At 36.9% G+C, this 20,229-nt stretch overlaps 1 pseudogene; it reads right to left on the reverse strand.

Moving 5' to 3' along the window:
• Positions 1 to 16,282: 16,282 nt before the first annotated feature.
• On the reverse strand, positions 16,283 to 16,393 carry LOC126609439 (small nucleolar RNA R71; annotated as a pseudogene).
• Between the last annotated feature and the right edge of the window lie 3,836 nt (positions 16,394 to 20,229).

The following is a 20,229-nucleotide window of genomic DNA, read 5'->3' on the forward strand; positions in this document are numbered from 1 at the left end:
AATTCGTCCATCCATCTTGGCCCATGAATGTGCTATCCATTTAGTGCCCAAAACTGCTTCAAAATGCTCCAAAATGCACTTTCTTGCCAACTTTGTTATTTGGACCTACAAACACACGAAAATAGCTTAAAACACTATAATAACCACAAACTAACTATAAAAGTGTAAGAAAACAAGCTAACTAAGTCGCATAAATATGCTCCTATCATTAGAGCTTGCATTTGTGGGGTTCCTCTCCTCAAATCCTCAAGGAGCAAAGGAGAATCAAAGAAGCAAACATCCAAGGAGCAAAGGAGGTGACTTGAAGGCCCTCCAGTTGGGTGAATCCCTTGTGTAAACAAGGATGAGCTTCAAGGGTAAAGAAACTCAAACTCTCTCTTCTCTTTAAGTTGTTAAAGAGTCTTTTGGCTCACCATTCACTAGGCTTTGAAAGTCATGGGTTTTAGAATTGTTTTTTAATGCATGCCTACTTTAAAGTGTTATTAGTTTGCTTATGTGTTCAAATGTTCTCACATGTTCTTAGCTAGGACAAATTTTTCCTTCAAGTGGTATTAGAGCCTAGGTCTAGTGTATGGTGAATCCTTTTGGGTTTTATGTTTTTTATGGTTTGTGATTTAAATGTTGGAAATGTTACAAGCTTTGTTCTTTCTTTTTGAATATAAATTTTGCTTGAAATTTTAGCATATCAAATGTTGGATATGTAGTTCATTTAAGCATGAATATTGAAACTAAAATTTTGGTGCCATGTATGTGGGGAAATTTGGCCAAATCCAAAGGGTGGATTTTTGGGTTCATATTTGTCTTATTAAAAGTGTTTTAAAGTGACATTAGGAACTCCCTAAGTACCCTAGGATGTTAACCCTCTTTTGAGTAGTGTAAATTTTGAATTAAAATTGAGTGAAAACATTCATGGAGCTCTTATGAGTTTTCATGTGTGTTCTTCAATGTTCTTACTTTGTTCTTGATGTTCATACGAAGAGTAAAATGTTTGGTGTTTTGATACAATGTGTTTGATGTTTTTCATAAAGTTTTGGTTTGTTATTGATTGGTGATGGATGATTGGTGTTTTTTTTATTGTTTGATAAATTCTACACCTTACCTACATCTTACAACCCATACCAATCAAACTATTCAACCATGCGAATCAACTATTCAACACTTACCTTTCACTTTTTCAACACTTTATAAAATTTTGAATTTTCACCAAAACCAACCATCCCTTTACACTATCTAAAACTGGCCACCCCATAGTGGGGGTACTTTTGGGGCTTTTATGCAATTACATAAAGTTTTGATACTTTTGTGTATTTACACTTTGGCCCAAAAGTTTACATTTTTTATGTAAAGACCCAAAATCACTAAAGGACAAATTGTTTTGCTCCTTTAATGAAGTTTTTTAATTGTTGAAATTTCTGGATTCTAGTTGTAATTACATGAAATTGTGGACTTTTGTGTTTTTACAAAGTGACCCTAAAAGCTTTTTGTTTTCGCATTGTGGTCAAATAGTTGAGGTCATTGCATTTTTGGCCCAAATTATGATGATAACAAAATGGTTTTGTCTCTTGATAAGAGCATATTTATGTGACTTTGTTATCTTATTTCTTTGCATTTACTCGTTAATTTCCATTTATTTTGGTCATTTATGTTATTTTCGTATTATTGTAGGTCCAGTTGGTAAAGATGACAATAAATAGCTAAATGGAGCAATTTGGAGCAGTTTTGGACTTGGATTGGATGGCATGCGTGGATAGCATATGGGCTGAACATTTTTGGTGTTTAAATGGTGCTAGACATGTGCTAAAATCTGGAGAAATTACACAAGAAAGAAGAATCTTAATTGGAGAGGAACATTACACAAGAAAGAGGAATCCTAATTGGAGAGGAACATTATCTTATCTTATCCTATCTTATTCAACATTATCTTATCTTATGTCCTGCTGCAAGGAGGAATCCTAATCACATTCCAACACTTTCTACCTGATTTTTAGAGTCCTAAAATAACTCAAAAACCCCAAAACCCTTTCCTCCTTGGATTCAGGCACTTCCCCTATATATATGAAATTCCTGCAAAGAATTAGGGTGTGCCGCGCCTACCATTCATCCATTGAAGTTGCTAAAGGTTTTAGAGTTCTTTCTCTCTTTGTTTTAAGTTTCAATGTTTATTTTAGATTGCTTTTTAGTTATGATGAACATGTGTAATTAAGTTTCTTTTTAGCTAAAGGTGAATTTGAAGCCATGATCATATGTTTTATATAAATTGATTACATCTAGTTATTGTTCCATAAAACATGAATGCGATTTACTTATCTGCTTATTAGAGAACTTATTCTTATATGTTTATTAAGGATGCACACTTAGTTTGCATGCAGGGATTTGATGCTAGAATATAAGGGAATTTCACCTAATTGTTATGAACTTATATTTGCAAGTAGTAAAAGTCACTAGTCATGATTGAGTTAAGTAAATTCTTGGTAAGAGTATCATGCTTTTCATAGTTACAAATGCTTTGTCAATGCTTATGATTTTCACATAACTTAATGATCTTTGAGATGTATCTCTATCATGTTTTTCATAGTTAGGGAACTTGAGAAGAATAATTTGGTTACGTCGCTGAGTCCAATTCAATGAACTTAGGAAAATCTGAGAATTAATTAGTGTTGTTCACAGTTAATTTGGGGCATTGTCATTCATGGTTTATAGGAAGAATAGTTGGAAATCGATTTGAATGCATATGTTTCATGTGTGGAGAATAATCCTTTAGCTATCCTTTCATCCATATTTCATTCACAACTTAATTTACTTGCTGCCTTTTACTTTTGTTTTAATTAAATTCGTCCAAAATCTCCCCCCTCATTGATTTAATGTTAGTTTAACTTAGTTTTTCATCTTATAAGTTTAGTTTGTGTTGATTAGCATCCCTTGTAATCCCCGGAATAGAACGATCCCTACTTACTCGTACTACAATTGCATAATTTATAGGGTTTAATTTATGTGCTAGTTTCTACCACATCAAATTTTGGCACCATTGCCGGGGATTAGTAAAATTGCTAATCACTCTGTTTTCTATTGAGTGCATAAAGTCATACTTTTATGCCCTCTTTTACTTAGGTTTTGGACTTAAAATCTCTATGCATCACAAGGTATTTTGGTGTTTGTATTGTATTTCAGGATGAAAGTAAGGGCTTGAAGAAATCATCTTATTTTGAATATCTTAAGAGCCTAGAATGGATAGTTTGAAGCCCAACCGGGCTCCTTAATAGAATGTTTAACTGATCCATTCCGGATCGACTGAATTGGTATGGAAGTTGTAACATGGGAAAACCACAGAAAACACAACTTATTTGAATAACCCGGTGACCTACCAATTGTAGAAGTAGAGAGAGTGATTCGATCCGTCTGGGAGGCACCTTGTCGATTCCCCTCGTGCAGGTTTCCATCCTGAGGTTCAGTCTTCACGAGGGATTCAGAACTAGTGAATTGATCATTCTCTTTTAGTTGCAAACTTCGGTTAAGGAAAGATTCAAGCTAGCCCTTCTTCTTGGGCAATGAGGCTCGACCGAGGAATGGAATATTTTTTTTGAGAGAGAATACGACTTCCAATAGTAGGGAGACTCTACTTCAATTAGTAGGCTTAGCTGCCTTCCTAGCTCCCTACTAAGCCTACCACCCTCTTCTCCGCACCCGATACAAGGCAGTCGAAGTCCTCGCCACCTTGCAGATCTCAATCTAGCGACGGCACCTGGAACCGCACAGCTTCCACTGCCCTTCGGGCACGTCTCTTACGCTCTTGCGACATTCTAAAATCGACAAAAAGTATGCTTTCAAGGGCAATCTACTAATCGATAAGCCTAATCGGTCACGACATGTTGTTGATATTCATTGAGTTTGGGGGACCTTCGCTGACTGAATCCATCCATAAACCCAGACCCTGGTAACCTTCGTAACCAAAGTGTCATGACAATATCTAAAGGTGACCCTTGGATGAGGGCAAAGAGGAGCGCGTAGGAATGCCGACCACTACATAAGCCACTAGTGGTTGAGAGAAAGCGAGCAACACCTTGTATAGGTTGTGCAGAGCTTGAAGAAGCGAGCCCCTTTCAGAAAGGGCCGTACCCTTCATTCTATACTGACCCTGGCCCGGGGCTGGCTTTTGGGGAGCCCGTTCCCACCACGCTCACGGCCCAGCTGGCCTGCTAGTCACTCTCTCCAGGAGGTTGGCCGCCTATCCTAGATCTTCCCATTTTCAAGAAGATCCCCCGCTCTATCTAGTTTAGTATCAAGGTGATTCTGTTTCCATTCCTATATATATGGGTCCGTGCAGCATTTCCACGATATCATTATGATCAATTAATAGGACTTGGTCGGAAAGTGTTCTTGCCTCTATCATTAGCTCGGGTAGTCCCCCTTTCTGGGAACTTGGAATGGCAATTGTTCCCTACTAGTAGAATGGGGAATCCAAGGCGCAAAAGTATACAGCAAGCCCTTGGTTTCTCCCGCATTGTTTTTTTTCGAATGTGATAGGGATCGGTAATGGCCCAAGGTTCACTTTGAACTCCCAACCATAATAGAGACCTCCATACTTCCCTTGAGGAAAGTAGGGATCTGAAAGAGTACTACAATTTTAAGAGAAAAGAAATAAGAAAGATTTAAAAATAAAGTGATGACATGTAGGGACACAAATCTTTTATTTGTGTTTTGGGGTGATAACACTTGTAGCCCTTCTAAGAGCTAGAATACCCAACAGAGACACATTTGAAATACTTATAATCAAGCTTGTTTCTAATTGGGCTCAAGTCATGAACAAAGCAAACACAACCGAAAACACCAAGAAAAATAGGAAAGCATGGGTGAGTCAGGTTTCAACACTTGAATAGGAGATTTACCACTTAGAACGGGCATACGATTAATCAAATAACATGCAGTTAAGACAACTTCTTACCATTATTAGGTACCTTCATCTCGGTGAGAAGAGCACGGATAACCTCCCGAACAGTGCAGGTTGGTGGACAAGGTACGACTAGAAGTTTACTGAGAAGCGTGGAGCTTGCTGCTCGGTGATGATTGAAATAAAAAAATGACCTCCAATCTTAAACCCGGGAATCCACTCGATATCGCTCCTCATACATCTGCTTTGATCTTACCTCTATTGCTTTCCTGACTGGCTAGAGGAATGTCTTTTAAATCAACTAACTAGTTACTTTGCTTAGCACCTTTTCCTTTTTGGCCCGTCTATAGCTCCTCATTTCAGTCCTTTTCAAAGTCCTTCCGGTGTCTAGCATCTTCCACTCCTAGTCGTTTCTTTGTGACCTTTACCTCCCTTACTAGATCAAATAGGGCTTATTACTTAATAACCAGGAGAGAAATGCAACTACGGGATAATGATCTTTCCATTTTTTTTACCCATTTCTTGGGTAAAGTCTCCCAACTATATTTTAAAATGAATTGGTTATCCATAATGATTAAAACAGAAAGACTTGTCGGAAATCTGGTTGGTCCAGCCGACATAATCTGATCTAGGACTAGGACCTGGCCCTGCCACGAGAGGTGTGCATTTAGTAGAATATTTCCTAGCGCTTCTTTCAGATCTCTAGAAACATACGGATTTTAGGATCTTCTATATCATATAGGTTGAACCGAGTCGGAGACTTAGCCTGATATTGCCAACCACTTCAGCCCGGAAGAGATGCTCATGTAACTCATTCACAGGGGATGTCTCGGACAAGGAAAGCTGTTCTATGGCCACTCGGCGCTTCCGGGGAATGCTTTTTATGGTTTCTTACGTATCTTTCCGGGGCTTAAAGTGCGAAGAAATATGTGTTTTCGTAGGAGAGTTCATTTGGTTCAGGATTTGGCCATAACATCCGAGAATATGTATACCCGGAGTACGCCTTAGTTAATGCAATAGAGATGGTGATGATATCGAACTCCATGAATCCAATAAATGCTATAGGTAACAACACCTACAGGCCAAACCAAACTACTTAACAACGAGAAATCAAACTAGGAGATTAGCTTGCTTGCGAATCAACCACGGGGGAGTGAAACTTGCAACCATCGCAAAGAAGAATGAAAGAATGAAACCAAAAACAATTGCTTGATCATGACTTCCATATGTGAGGGATGTGACCTAGAGAAGTAATTAAATCACAACATTCCACCATAAGGTAAACCAAATCCACCTCGATCTGACCAAAAGGCGGAAAACAAACAACTCTAGGGGAAATAAGGTAGTTCGTTGGCTTCGTTCTCTACTTAGTATATTTCTTTAGTGGTCGTAGACCTATTTAAGTAGTTATGGTAGTTACGGTTGAAATGGAATAGTTTGGCAGAATCGTATGATAGGGAAAGTGCAGAGACTCCCACTTGTTGAGGTTACCATGAGTCAGACAATATTATGTTATTTCCGATGCTTGTATTAGTTTTATTTACGTTGTTCGTTAGAGTCATAGGATTCCTTTCTTCAATCAGGAAGGAACAGATTTGGATATATTATCCAAATTGTTAAGTTCATCCATAAATCTTTTACATCAAAATAAAAAGAATTCAGTGGATTGGTATGAATTTATCACAAATGCAATTTTTTCAGTTAGTATAGCTTCTTTCGGAATCCTTATATCGTCTTTTTATATAAGCCTGTTTATTCATCTTTACAAATTGTGAATTTATTTAATTCATTTGTTAACAGTGTTCCTAATAAAACCCATGACCAGACCATAGCCCACAAATGACCCAGGATTCGCCAAAAAAGGCCCTTGCAGAACAGCCAACTTGCGAGCTTTGCCCTTAAGTGCTAAGAACGAGTTAGAAAATGGGCCACATATGATGGCTTTTACAGCTTGTGATTTGGAGGTTTCAACAAGAAGTTACGACAGAATAAACAAAAGCTGTTCAGTTACAAATTCTGATAACAGCTAGCTTTCAATTACTCCAATACTAAAAGCTGGTTGTTATGAGTTATAAATGAGGGTCAATTCAAGGATGTAAATGTGTCAGATGTTAGAAAACTCCTAAGCCTTTTAATAGGAGACAAATACTCAACAAAAGGAAGAGAATTTGGAGAGAGAGCAGGAGTCTTCAACCTTGAGCAGTTTCTAGGTTCTAGCTTTCCTGACTTTTTATGTATTCTGTTTTTATGGATACTTAGGGCTGCTTTGAAGCCCTAAACATGATTGAATTAATATTATGATGTAGTTTTAGTTTATCAATTTCATTTGCAAGCTAGAATCAGTTTTTTGTTTCAATCATTTCAAGCACATATTTCCAAGCTTAGCTACCTTGTTTATGTTTGCTTTCTGTTGAGAATGATAAGGATGATTGCCATATCTTATTTCATTCATTAGCAAAATGTGGTTAGGTTCAAAACTAATCATGTAAATTGATTCCATGAAGTTCTAGGATAAATGTCATGTTCTAGGGTGCATGTGATGTTCATAATCCTCTTCGTTCTTAATGAGTTTTTAGGTGCAAAATTTGAGTATATGCCATGCTAGGTTGCACCTAAAAATATAAGTTTTATGTATATGCCATACATCTAACATGCAAAGTAAGAGAGGATTCATACAATCTAGTTATATGCCATGCTAGATATGTGAACTTCTTAGTTGTGCATTTGAAAAGGATAAGTTAAAAGATCATATCACTGATTCAGGAATGTTTAGGGGAAGGCCTTTGTTCATTTGAAGTCAGATTTATGTTCTAAAAACATTTCTAACCTATTTCATGTCTTAGGTTTATTTTTAGATAGTTCTAATTTTTCCATTTTCTTTATGTCTTTATTTCTTTTCTAAAATTACTCAAACCCCCCATTTTAAGTCATAGGAGTCTTTAACTTATGCTAATTTGTAAGAATCAAAGGTTTTACTAAGTTGTGTCTCAGTCCCTATGGTGAAGGATGATTTTGTGAAAACATGTTCATTTGAATAACATCTATAGCATGCATTTAACAATTAAAAGGCGGAATCATGCTTATTCAAAAACAAAACATTATCCATGAAATTCAAAGCCTAGTAGATTGGTGAACCAAGACTCAACTCAAAAGGATTGAGTTGAGAAATTATACCTTTGTAGATTCCTCTTTGCATAAGCAAAGGCTAATCACCCAAAGAGATGGCCTTCATTCCTTGTTTCTTAGATCCATGGATTTGGATGGAAGAATATGGTTCTCCAAGTTCTCAAAATAGAGAACCTCTAAGTCTCCACACCAAGGTTAGATTTAAGTAGAAATGAGTGACCTTGGAGAAGTGGGATTGCTAGATACACCCTCCAAGGGGGCCGGCCTCCTAGAGAGAAAAGGAGAGACATGTTCTCTCCAATTTTCCCCAAAAGAACCCATAATGAATTTTAGGCTATAAAGTTCTTTATATAGTCACTTCTTTAAATGACCTAAAGAACCAAAAACCCTAATTCAACACACATGGCCGGCCATATAAGGGATTTGGGCTTTTGGGCCTTTGTGAATCTTTATTCATTAAATTGTCATACAACTTAAGTCAATGGGCTTGACGTTCGAAGCCCATTGGGCCTTAAGGTCCAAAACTATCCCGAGGTCTATAACGAACTTATTCGTTTGATTAATTAACATATTAATTAATCCTTGCCATAAATAATTAAACCATTTAATTATTCTTACTCATTTCCATTGTTTCTTCAATCTCCACCTTACACGGTGTACGATCCATTAGGTTCCTTTTAGCGAGGCAGTGGGCGATTAGAACTCTTTCAAATCGATTGTGAATTGAAACTTACTTTCAATTCTCCCTTTAGTGATTATACACGTTTAGGGCTTCCACAAACCAAGAGTGACACCTAGCAGTATATCATGGTTACCCAAGCTAATCAGAAGAGGTAGAGAACCTATTCAGTTTAGGATTACAAATGCAATACGGTCTTTCTCTAATATAATACTCTTGACCACATTGTTTGGTTTGATAGTTTATTCATGTCTACTATCCAATGTAATTCGTGTGCTCATATGATTACCTTGAATGTGATTTGGAACGACTTTCCTAAATCTCATTCATACTCTGGCCAGAGATTCTAAATCATATCATAGAGTATTCTCCCCCAAACGGTTTGAAGGTTAGAGATCCCTTGTTGCGCATTCACTTGCCTCCATAGCTAAGTGGCTTAACCCCAACGATGCCGTGGACACCCGCGAATGGGGTGACTTTGACATAATCAAAGATCAAGGACTTAACCATAAGACAAACGTGATGCCTCAGGTTAAAGGACTACTTTGCATTATCCCAACCATGAGTTCTCATGTGACATGAATATGAGAACTCTTCGTTGATCGTGTTCAGTGAACTCATTCTCTATTGAGCACCTACGTACTTGTCTTGATGTCACACACACCAATGACTCGAGACTAGTCACTCTCCCTGAGAGAAGACATAACACGTACTGATCTTAACGGACTGTCAATGCCCAATTGGCAATCCTATGATTAGGAATGTTTAGGATGTGTCTACGAAAGAATGGTCTCATGAATCTAACTTCTTTAGATTGCATTCTCCCAATCACATATTCCTTGGACTTATCGTTTAAGCATATAACATTTATATGAGACGGCTCAAACAATAATGTTTGCCCTTGATATTAAACTAGATTAGTTTAACATGTGAAATGTTCGTAAAGTATCATCATATGATTGGTTTTAGGGCACATTTCCAACAATCTCCCACTTGCACTAGAGCCAATCAGCTTAGTCATCAGTGATGATACCTCTTCTGTAGTCATTTCATAAATGGCTGAATAGTAGGCCTAGACAATGGATATCTATATGTTATCCATAGAAGCAACCTTGAGAATAACGACATCACCATTATACATGATTCTTAATCATGTGGTTCAGTCTCTCATATGAGTTCAGACCTTGACGAGACCTTGATTCCCTGGCTTGAGCTATCGCCCCATTAGTGTCATAGTGTCAGTACACTAGATACACTTTCTGGTTGGAACCGAATAGAGAGTTCATAAATGAACTTTCCCATCCAAACAACATTGTTGTAAGCTTCTATATGGCAATATATTTTGCATTCATAATGGAACATACTAAAGTCATTACTTTTAATGTTTCCATCCAAATATCTCTTTAGTCATAATAAAGAGATATCTGATTGTCTCTTCATTCATAATGAAGAAACATCCAATGATGGATTAGATTCATAATCTAATACATTTACGCTTCCTTTACGTTACTTTAATTCTTCCTCATTCTTTGAGGAATCTATCCTTTAGTATTTCTTAAATACTTAAGGACTCACTTGACAGTTGCCATGGTTCTGATCCTGGGCTTGCACTGATATCGTCTTGTACCGTTCTAGGTACAACTCATATCAATGTTTTTCATACAATATGAAATACATAAATCACCTTTATGCGTATGCATAAAGGATTCTATTTACGCATAATTTCTTTGGGAGTCAAAAGGTACGTTCCCTTTGAGAAGAGCAACTTCTTAGTCTCACTAGAGCTGTCCTTCTAATTGAAGTTTATCATCATATGAGAAACTTCCTAGCATCTATTGTCTATTATTAGGGATTGATATAATCCAATTATATCATGAAATATATCATTATAGATTTCCATCCCATGTATATAGACTATATCTCCCATATACATTCTATCTTCATATAATGTTTCAAAGTCATAACTTTAAAGAAGAAGTATTCTTTTCATTTCCAAAATTAATATATCATATATATTTAAATTTTAGGAACATGATTAACTCCCATATACATTCTATCTTCATATAATGTTTTAAAGTCATAACTTTAACGAAGAAGTATTCTTTTCATTTCCAAAATTAATATATCATATATATTTAAATTTTAGGAACATGATTAACTCCCACTAATCTTTTGTAAACCTAGTAAACAAAAGATTCATTTACATCTTTATGAGAAATCAAACGATTTGATCATTTTCTCATAAGATGCTCATAGCTCCCACTAGCTTGCTTAGATTCATGATGGATGGATCTCTACAACTTACATGTCTTGTAATTTATAGTATTAGACATATATTATCAAGACTATCTTAATAATGGTTTCGGAAACCCATATTATGTCCAAACATTGAATCACCATTTAGTTGTAGCTAGCTATCTTCGAATTAATTGAAACCAAGACTACGTCAAAAATGGTTTCTTCAAAGTCAACCATCCTTTTGATTGTAGTTACCTTAAGCTACCAATTAGCTTATGAAGGTTTCATTATTTCGGGTCAAATGGTACTTTACCATTTCCTTGAGTATATATCATATATATACACTCAATGTAGTCATAAGGATTTTCATTCTTATTTCTTTCGAATTAAGAGGTGTAACTTTATGACATAGTCATAAAGTTCAAACCATTCAACTGAGACGGTTTATAAATCTTTCTCGACTACCTTGGAGCTTTTGGTATAGGAACTAGGTTGTTTATATTTGTTGATTACTTTCTTGTCTCTCAAAGAACCCATTCTTTGAGTTCTATCTCTCGTTCATTTGCTTTTAGGCAAATCACATTGTAGGATTACAATGAACTACCCAATAAAACAAAATTTGTTAATTGGTTTATAGAAGAGATATCCAAAAGTTAATTTAAGGATATCCCACAAGATTGTTATCAAACAAATATTGCTTATTAGCACACAACCCCAAATCTTAACACGATTAAGTTTTATCTTTCTTTCCAACTACATCTTATGGAGTCATGAAAATTTTGGAAGATCTTCTAATTGACAATCATATTGTCTTAGAAGTATATATCCTATATATGGGTAATTGATAATATCCAACGAACTAAATCTTATTCGAGTTCGTTCTTCTCCTTAATGGAGAAATTTATTATCTTATGATGCTTCTTTCCTTGATATCTTTCAAGGAGACTCATCTAAAGTGTTTCTTTTCCTTGGATCAAATCTAAGGAGGTAAATACTTTAGACGTCTTACTCATCAACTTACATTTCTTGAATTCTTTGAAACATTTTGCAAAGTATTCGGACTTGTGTTTATTCAAAATAAACTATAGTCCAACCGAGAGTGATCTTCGGTGAATGTCATACAACATGAGTAGTTTTATGTTGTGGACAAGTGCCACTAACATCTAAGTGAATTAACCTCAACAACTTTGTGATTCTTTATTCTTTCCAAAAGAATAAAGATTCAAAACATTTTGCCTCTATACAATTTTAACAAGAAGGTATTGGATCTGGATCTAACGATCCAGAGCATCCATCTATGACCAAATCGTAATTTATGTTTTTAGAGGTATCACAACTCAGTTGGGATTAGTCACTATCTTGCAACCTTTTGGGTTTTAAGCATCATTGTATTCTAAACAGTTAACACTACCATATCATCTCTACTATAGAGACAATCAATTAGATTACTATAATCCAATCGTTGATTAATAAAGAACAATGTTTTGTCAAACAAAACATTCATCCATCTCTACTATAGTGACGGAATTAAATTCCTTAAAATTGGAATGTAAAGACAATCTTTGGTTTTTCCAATTTCTTTGGTAGTTCATATGAGGAAGTAAGTACTATCTGCTTTCGCAGAGATCTTTATTTTATTCACGTTCCGAATGTGAAGCACATTTTTCTTCTCTCATATATCTTCTACTTTTTATTAGTCACACTTTTACAACGATTGTAAAACATAGTTACTAATACGGAATCAAGCATTCAAGTAGAAGAACCAACTGTTTTGAACTATTCAAGAACAATTTACAACACCTTCGAAAGGTGTGTTCTTGACACTTGCAAGACATTTCTTGCAAATACCCCTTCCAATGTCCATCCTTTCATAAAGAAAGTTTGTTCCCTTGGAGTTATTTTTATCTTCTTTATTTGACTTTCACCTTTGACTACAATAGTCATGGTCCCTAAACTCCCACTATCTCTCTTGAAACTTATTTCAATTGTGTTATACACATCAAACATTTTGGAGAGTATGTGTTTATTGTTCAGTACATAGTTTACAATAAACTTAGTGAACTATTAGGATAGGGACATAAAGGTGAAGTCCTAGCCTAGTTTCCGTCTCGTTAAGTGGTTTATCACTTCAACATTCAATGATTCAAAATCATCATAAGTCCATGTTAATGGACTATTTTTGTCAACCAACCATTATGTTCTAAACATAATTACAAACTTTCAAGAGTTGTTCAAGGCAATTCTCATTTCTTCATACAACAATTTGCAAGTGAAGAATCATGGCACATTAAGTGTCCATGCCTTTGTGCTTTCTTCTAAAGTTCCTTGTTCATGTAACAAAGAAACAAGCACTAATGTTTGCATTGATTAAGGGTTGTTCAAAGCAACTCTTATTTCTTCATACAATAAATTGTAATTGAAGAATTATGACATTAAAAGCGTTGTCCTCTTTATGATAGACTTTATCTAACATGTTCTTCCAATGATACATTATCAATAGGAAGATTGTGAGGATGAGACTACTTAGGTACATATGCAATCCTTTTAAGACAATCTTTGGGATTGTGGTACCAAGTTCGGAAACTAAAGCATTCGGCTTTTCTTTGTCAAGTGTTGGATAGCGTTTGCAAATATATTGGTAAACAAATACATAACGAATATAAATTGATTGATTTTAAGCCATTTGATTCGGGTCTTTAAATCAAATAGCACCACCCACTATTTTTGGCAAATTCCATATCCCTCATTGGAATTCGAGAGTTTTGGATGAAACTCTTAGTAGGGTATGGGAGACTCACTATTACCAAGCCCACCTCACAATGATATGATGTTGGCTAGCATTAATAATAATGAGAGAGTACGCTTATGATGTATACATTTTATGTACATTTATATCATCCTTATTTGGTAGTTTTGTGATGTTTTGGATCAAACTAGTTGTGTTTTTACATTATTTGGTGTTAGTGTGCAGCCAAGTGTGTTTTAGGATCAATTGGATTGCAAATGAAGTAAAATCAACCCTTTTGGTAGCTGATCATCATCCCTAGCGTGAAGAAGGTTTTTGAGGAGTAATTTGAAGTCACAAATGAAGAATATAGAGCTACTTTGGCTGCTGGAATTTCAGGAACACATGTGGAAATGTAAGGTGGTGCATTCGGTTTCAAACATAGCAAGAGCATTGGAATTAAATTAGGGGTTACACACACCTTGTGCCGTGCATTCCCTTGCAATTCCAGCTCCTTTTGGCAGTAAGAACATGCACTTCCATTACTTAATTCACATTATGCCACATCCACATCTCCAAAACATGCAGCCACATGCATGTTCACAGCCATGCCGTGCATCTCTTTGCATTTCCAGCCCTCTTTTGCAGCAACACATGTGTTTCTATTAATCTAATCCATTCAGCCACTTGTACACCTCAAAGCAAAGCCATGCCGTGCACATTCATTCCCTTTTCCAGCATGTGGGAACAATTCCAGCTTGTCCACTGCAACCTTGCAGCCATTGCACATGCATCTTCAAATTAAATAAGCACAAGCATGCTTGGGTTCCCTTGTGCCGTGCCTTGCTAGTCCAGAAATCACCTCATTCCATCATCATTTCTGATTGGCAGCTCCATTATTCTACTATCATCCGCATGTTCTCCCAAGAGACTTCATTTTTAAAAAGTCCATGCAATCTCACTTCTTGGGGAGCTCTCTCGGTCACACCATTCACACACTTAGCAATTCCACTTTCTGTCCATCTTCTCTCCCATTCGCACAAACCACCCATCCACAAACTGCTCATCTTTCATGTTACATCACAATTGTAGAATCAAGACCGAAGGCCATTCTTGAAGGATTTCAACATCAGTTTTGCTTCAAGGGTTTCTTCTTCTCAATTCCATGTTCATTCATGTTATGTATTTCTATGTTAAAACGTTTGTAAACATGAAATGTAACTAATCTCTTCTTAGGGATTCGATGTAGCCTAGCAAGAAACCCATGTAGTTAATTCATAATGCTCATTTGATCCTTCTATTTCTTGTTTCATTCTCTGATTTTATTGTGACTTTGTGTGTTGATTTTAATGCTTGATCACCACTTGAATTAACCACAGGTTGTGTAGCCAAAATTAGAAGCACACATCATGCATAATTTTGGCAGATTTGGGAGTGATTGAAGGAGATGTTTGGCAAACATCCTGCCGTGTGTCCCCTTTGGTTTTGTGAAAGTTTCTTATGTATAAAACATCCTTGTTTGAGAACCAAAGTTGCACATCACAATTTGGTTCTTGACTAGGATGATTTGATCAAATCCACACATCATATGGTTGATCATATCTAAGTGAAACAAACTCAAGAAATAGGTAAATGAATGAGCATAAACTGATTTAACAAACATGGGATTGATTTAGCTATGGTGAAACCGAATCCCTAGTTCCATCTCCATTGGTATTATTCCATTTTATTACTTGTCGATTCCTTTACTTGTGTTGTCATCATTCTTGTGAGTTTTTAAGTTACAACAACAAATCTGTCTAAGTTGCTTAGTTTAAGTCATTTAATATGGTTCTTGCAAAACAAGTGATTGTATAGGTCCAATTAGTCCCTGTGGATTCGACACCCTTACTTGTGCTATTATACTCAATATGTTTTAGCATTGGGAAGGATTAAAACATATCATCAACAAAAATGGCGCCGTTGCCGGGGACTGATTTCAGTCCCTTGTAATTGCTTGTTTAGTTATGAACCCTTGTTATTTTCATTTTAAGAAGAGTACTAATTTATATTCAAACTTGTTTTATTTTGTTTTCAGGTAGTTTATGTCAAATAGACTTGTTGAGTTAGGCCAAAGAATTGAACGGTTAAAGAGCAACACTTTTGACAACTTTGTGCCAACAAGTTCATCCAATTTCCGTGAAGAAGAGGAAGGGAACTCATCTAGTTCAACAAGTTTAGGATCTGAGCACATTAATTGGGAAAGAGAAGAAGAGATGGCGGACAACCAAGATGAGCTTCGAGCTTTGGAAGACTTTGCTCAACCAATCATACCAAATTCTCCTTCATGCATCTTGCTGCCCACCGAAGCTAGAAACTATGATCTTAAATCTTCACATTTCCATATGCTTCCCTCTTTTTATGGCTTACCTAATGAAGATCCTTTAGCTCATGTTAAGGAATTTTATAACGTTGTAAGTGGTTTACCTTTGCAGGGAGTAAGTGAAGCAAATTTGAGGATGAGAGTGTTTCCTTACACATTGAAAGATAGGGCCAAGAGTTGGTTGATGACTCTAGCACCGGGTTCCCTCATCACTTGGGATGCCGTGGCTAAGAAGTTCTTGGAGAAGTTCTTTTCCACCCAAAAGACAGCCACATTAAGGGGACAAATCTTCAACTTCAAACAAGATGATGGAGAACCTTTCAATGAGTGTTGGGAGCGTTTTAAAGGCCTCTTGTTGCAATGTCCACACCATGGGTTACCTCTTCACTTACAAATGCAAATTTTTTATGATGGACTAACCCAAACTTGTCAATCAACTGTGGATAATGCAGCAGGTGGAGCTTTGAAGAAAAAGAATGCTCAAGAGTCATACAACATTTATGAGATGTTGGGATCTAGTGCTCAACACAAAGATTTAAGGGGTAAGAAAGTTGGAATATATGAAACAAGCTCTAATCATGAACTTTCATTGCAGGTAGCTAACCTAGAAAAGAAGCTTGAAGCCGTGCTCAACATGGTACCAAAAGCAAATGAGGTGTGTGCCATTTGCAACATACCAAACCACCTTACTCATCAATGTCCATCTAGGGAAGCCTACCCCGAATTTGTCCAAGAGCAAGTGAACCTCATGAATTCTTACAATCAAAGGCCAAGGAATGATGTGTATTCAAACACGTATAACCCAAGGTGGAGAGATCATCCCAACCTTTCATGGAAGAACAACAATTTCCAAAACTTCCAACCAAAACCTGCCCCTACACTTGAGGATACGGTTAAGTTGTTAGCTCAAAACACCTGGCAATTCCAACAAGCCACAAATAGCACTTTCCAACAACATTCGGCGGCTTTAAACAAAATGGAGACACAATTGGGACAGATTGCTGATGCCTTGAACCAAAGAGAGGTTGGAAAGTTTCCAAGCCAACCCGTGATACTCCAAAGGAACCAAGAGAAAGCCAAAGCAATCACTACACTTAGAAATGGTAAGGTTATCAATAATAGAGTTGGCAATGAAGTTACTAATGAATTTGATCATGTGAATGCAGGGGTTACTCAAGGAGAAAATGAGAAACCAAATGAGGAACCAAGCCATGCCAATTCCTCATTTGAAGCACCAAATCTTCACAAGGCCGAGAAGCCTTACACTCCACCAATACCATTCCCTGGAAGACTTGCCAAGAGCAAGCAGGATAAGTCATTTAAAGACATTTTTGATATTCTAAGTAAAGTGAATGTTAACTTACCTTTGCTTGATGTCATTAGGAACATGCCAGCTTATGGGAAATTCTTCAAAGAGTTAAACAACTACAAAAGGAAGTATGGACCACATGAGAAGGTAGTGGTGTCTGAGAATGTAAGTGCAGTGTTGCAAAGAAAACTCCCACCAAAGCTCAAGGATCCAGGAAGTTTCTCTATCAACATTACCATAGGAGAAAATAAAGTTGAAAAGGCAATGCTTGATTTGGGTGCTAGCATCAACTTAATGCCTTATTCTGTGTATCTTCAACTAGGTTTGGGGGAATTGAAGGCCACCACCATTTCATTACAACTTGCGGACAGATCCGTGAAGTATCCAAGAGGTATAGTAGAGGATATTCTAGTTCAAATTGATAAACTAATCTTGCCTGCGGATTTTGTAGTGTTGGACATGGAAGAAGCGCCTATACATGACCGAGAGTTGCCTATTTTGCTTGGAAGACCATTCATGGCCACGGCCAAGACCATCATTGATGTGCAAAATGGACTCCTCACTATGACAGTGCTAGGAGAGACCGTGCAATTTAAAGTGTTTGAGTCTCTTTCTCATCCTTCTTCATCTCTTGAGTGCTATGCCATTGATGTGCTTGATTCAATTGTTTTCTCTAAGTTCTTGCAGGCACAATCTAATGAACCATTACAAACTGTTTTGACTCAATCTCAAGATGAGTTTGATGTAGAAGATGCACTCATGGAAGTGGTAGCTACCTTGGAAGCATTGGCACCGTATCCTTTAAATGTTTCACCTCTTGTTGAGCATTTAGAATCATCTAGGTCACATTTAATACCTTCCATTGTTAAGGCACCAAAACTTGAACTTAAACCACTTCCACCACATCTTAAATATGCATATCTAGCTGAATTTGAAACTCTTCCTGTTATCATAGCTTCTGACCTGAATCCAAATGAAGAAGATAAACTAATGAGGGTGTTAAAAGAGTCCAAAATCAGCTATTGGGTGGTCTATTGCAGATATCAAGGGAATAAGCCCTACCATGTGCATGCATAGGATTCTTTTGGAGGATGGATCAAAGACAACCCGTGAACCACAAAGAAGACTCAATCCACACATGAAGGAAGTTGTGAGGAATGAAGTGTTGAAGTTGTTAGATGTGGGAATCATATATCCCATTTCTGATAGCAAATGGGTGAGTGCTATTCAGGTGGTACCCAAGAAGGTGGGAATCACAGTGATGAAGAATGAAAACAAAGAACTTGTGCCCACAAAGCCCACGGCTAGTTGGCGTGTTTGCACCGACTACAGGAAGTTGAATTCTAGCACTAGAAAAGATTACTTTCCTATGCCTTTTATAGATCAAATGCTTGAGAGATTGGCAGGTTACTCACACTATTGTTTTCTGGATGGTTACTCAGGTTACAATCAAATTGCAATTGCTCCAGAGGATCAAGAGAAAACTACATTTACTTGCCCCTTTGGCACATTTGCATATAGGAGAATGCCGTTTGGACTTTGCAATGCTCCAGCAACATTCCAAAGATGCATGTTAGCAATCTTTTCTGACATGGTAGAAAGATTCATTGAGGTATTTATGGATGACTTTTCAGTGTTTGGTTCTTCTTTTGATGAATGTCTTAACCATCTCTCTTTAGTACTTCAAAGATGTCAGGAAACAAATTTGGTTCTCAATTGGGAAAAATGCCAATTCATGGTAAAACAAGGAATTGTGTTGGGACATGTAATCTCTAGCAAAGGAATGGAGGTAGACAAAGCCAAAATTGACATCATCACCAATATGGCAGCTCCCACAACCGTGAAGGGAGTGAGAAGTTTCTTGGGACATGCGGGTTTTTATCGACGTTTCATTAAGAACTTTTCAATGATCACTCGTCCATTATGCAATCTGTTAGCTAAAGATGTTGCATTTCATTTTGATACAGCTTGTATGGATGCATTCAATACTTTGAAGCAAGAATTAACCTCGGCCCCTATCATTATGGCACCAGATTGGTCTTTACCTTTTGAATTAATGTGTGATGCCTCTGACTATGCTATTGGTGCAGTTTTAGGGCAAAGGGTGAACAAGCTTCCACACGTGATCTACTATGCAAGCCGGACTCTAAATGATGCTCAACTTAACTATTCCACAACTGAAAAGGAGTTGCTTGCTATTGTTTTTGCTTTAGAGAAGTTTCGGTCATACCTTGTGGGATCTAAAGTTATTGTGTTTTCTGATCATGCAGCCCTTAGGTATTTGATGACAAAGAAGGATGCTAAACCACGCTTAATTAGATGGATACTCTTACTACAAGAGTTTGATTTGGAGGTTCGAGATAAAAAGGGAAGTGATAATGTTGTGGCTGACCATTTGTCACGACTTGATGAGAACCATGGAGTTGGACCAACTTTGCCTCTAAATGAATCATTTCCAGATGAACAACTCCTGGTTGTTCAAGAAAAAGAACCATGGTATGCTGATTTCGTTAATTATCTTGCTTGTGGTGTAATGAGAAATGACATTTCTTTTCAGGAAAGAAAAAAGTTCCTTGCCATGGTAAAGCACTACGTTTGGGACGAACCATATTTGTTTAAATATTGCCCTGACCAAATCATTAGGAGGTGTGTCCCAGAGAGTGAGCAACAAAGCATTCTAACGTTCAGTCATACTTTGGCATGTGGAGGACATTTTGGTGCCAAAAAGACATCTCTTAAAGTTTTACAATCTGGTTTCTTTTGGCCTACTTTATTCAAAGATGCTTTTGATTTTTGTTCTAATTGTGATAGGTGCCAGAAGATGGGGAACATTAGCCGAAGAAATGAGATGCCATTGAACAACATTTTGGTGGTAGAGCTCTTCGATGTTTGGGGAATCGATTTC

This window comes from Malus sylvestris, chromosome 16 (assembly GCF_916048215.2).
Source record: "Malus sylvestris chromosome 16, drMalSylv7.2, whole genome shotgun sequence".
In the NCBI taxonomy this organism is placed as follows: Eukaryota; Viridiplantae; Streptophyta; class Magnoliopsida; order Rosales; family Rosaceae; genus Malus; species Malus sylvestris.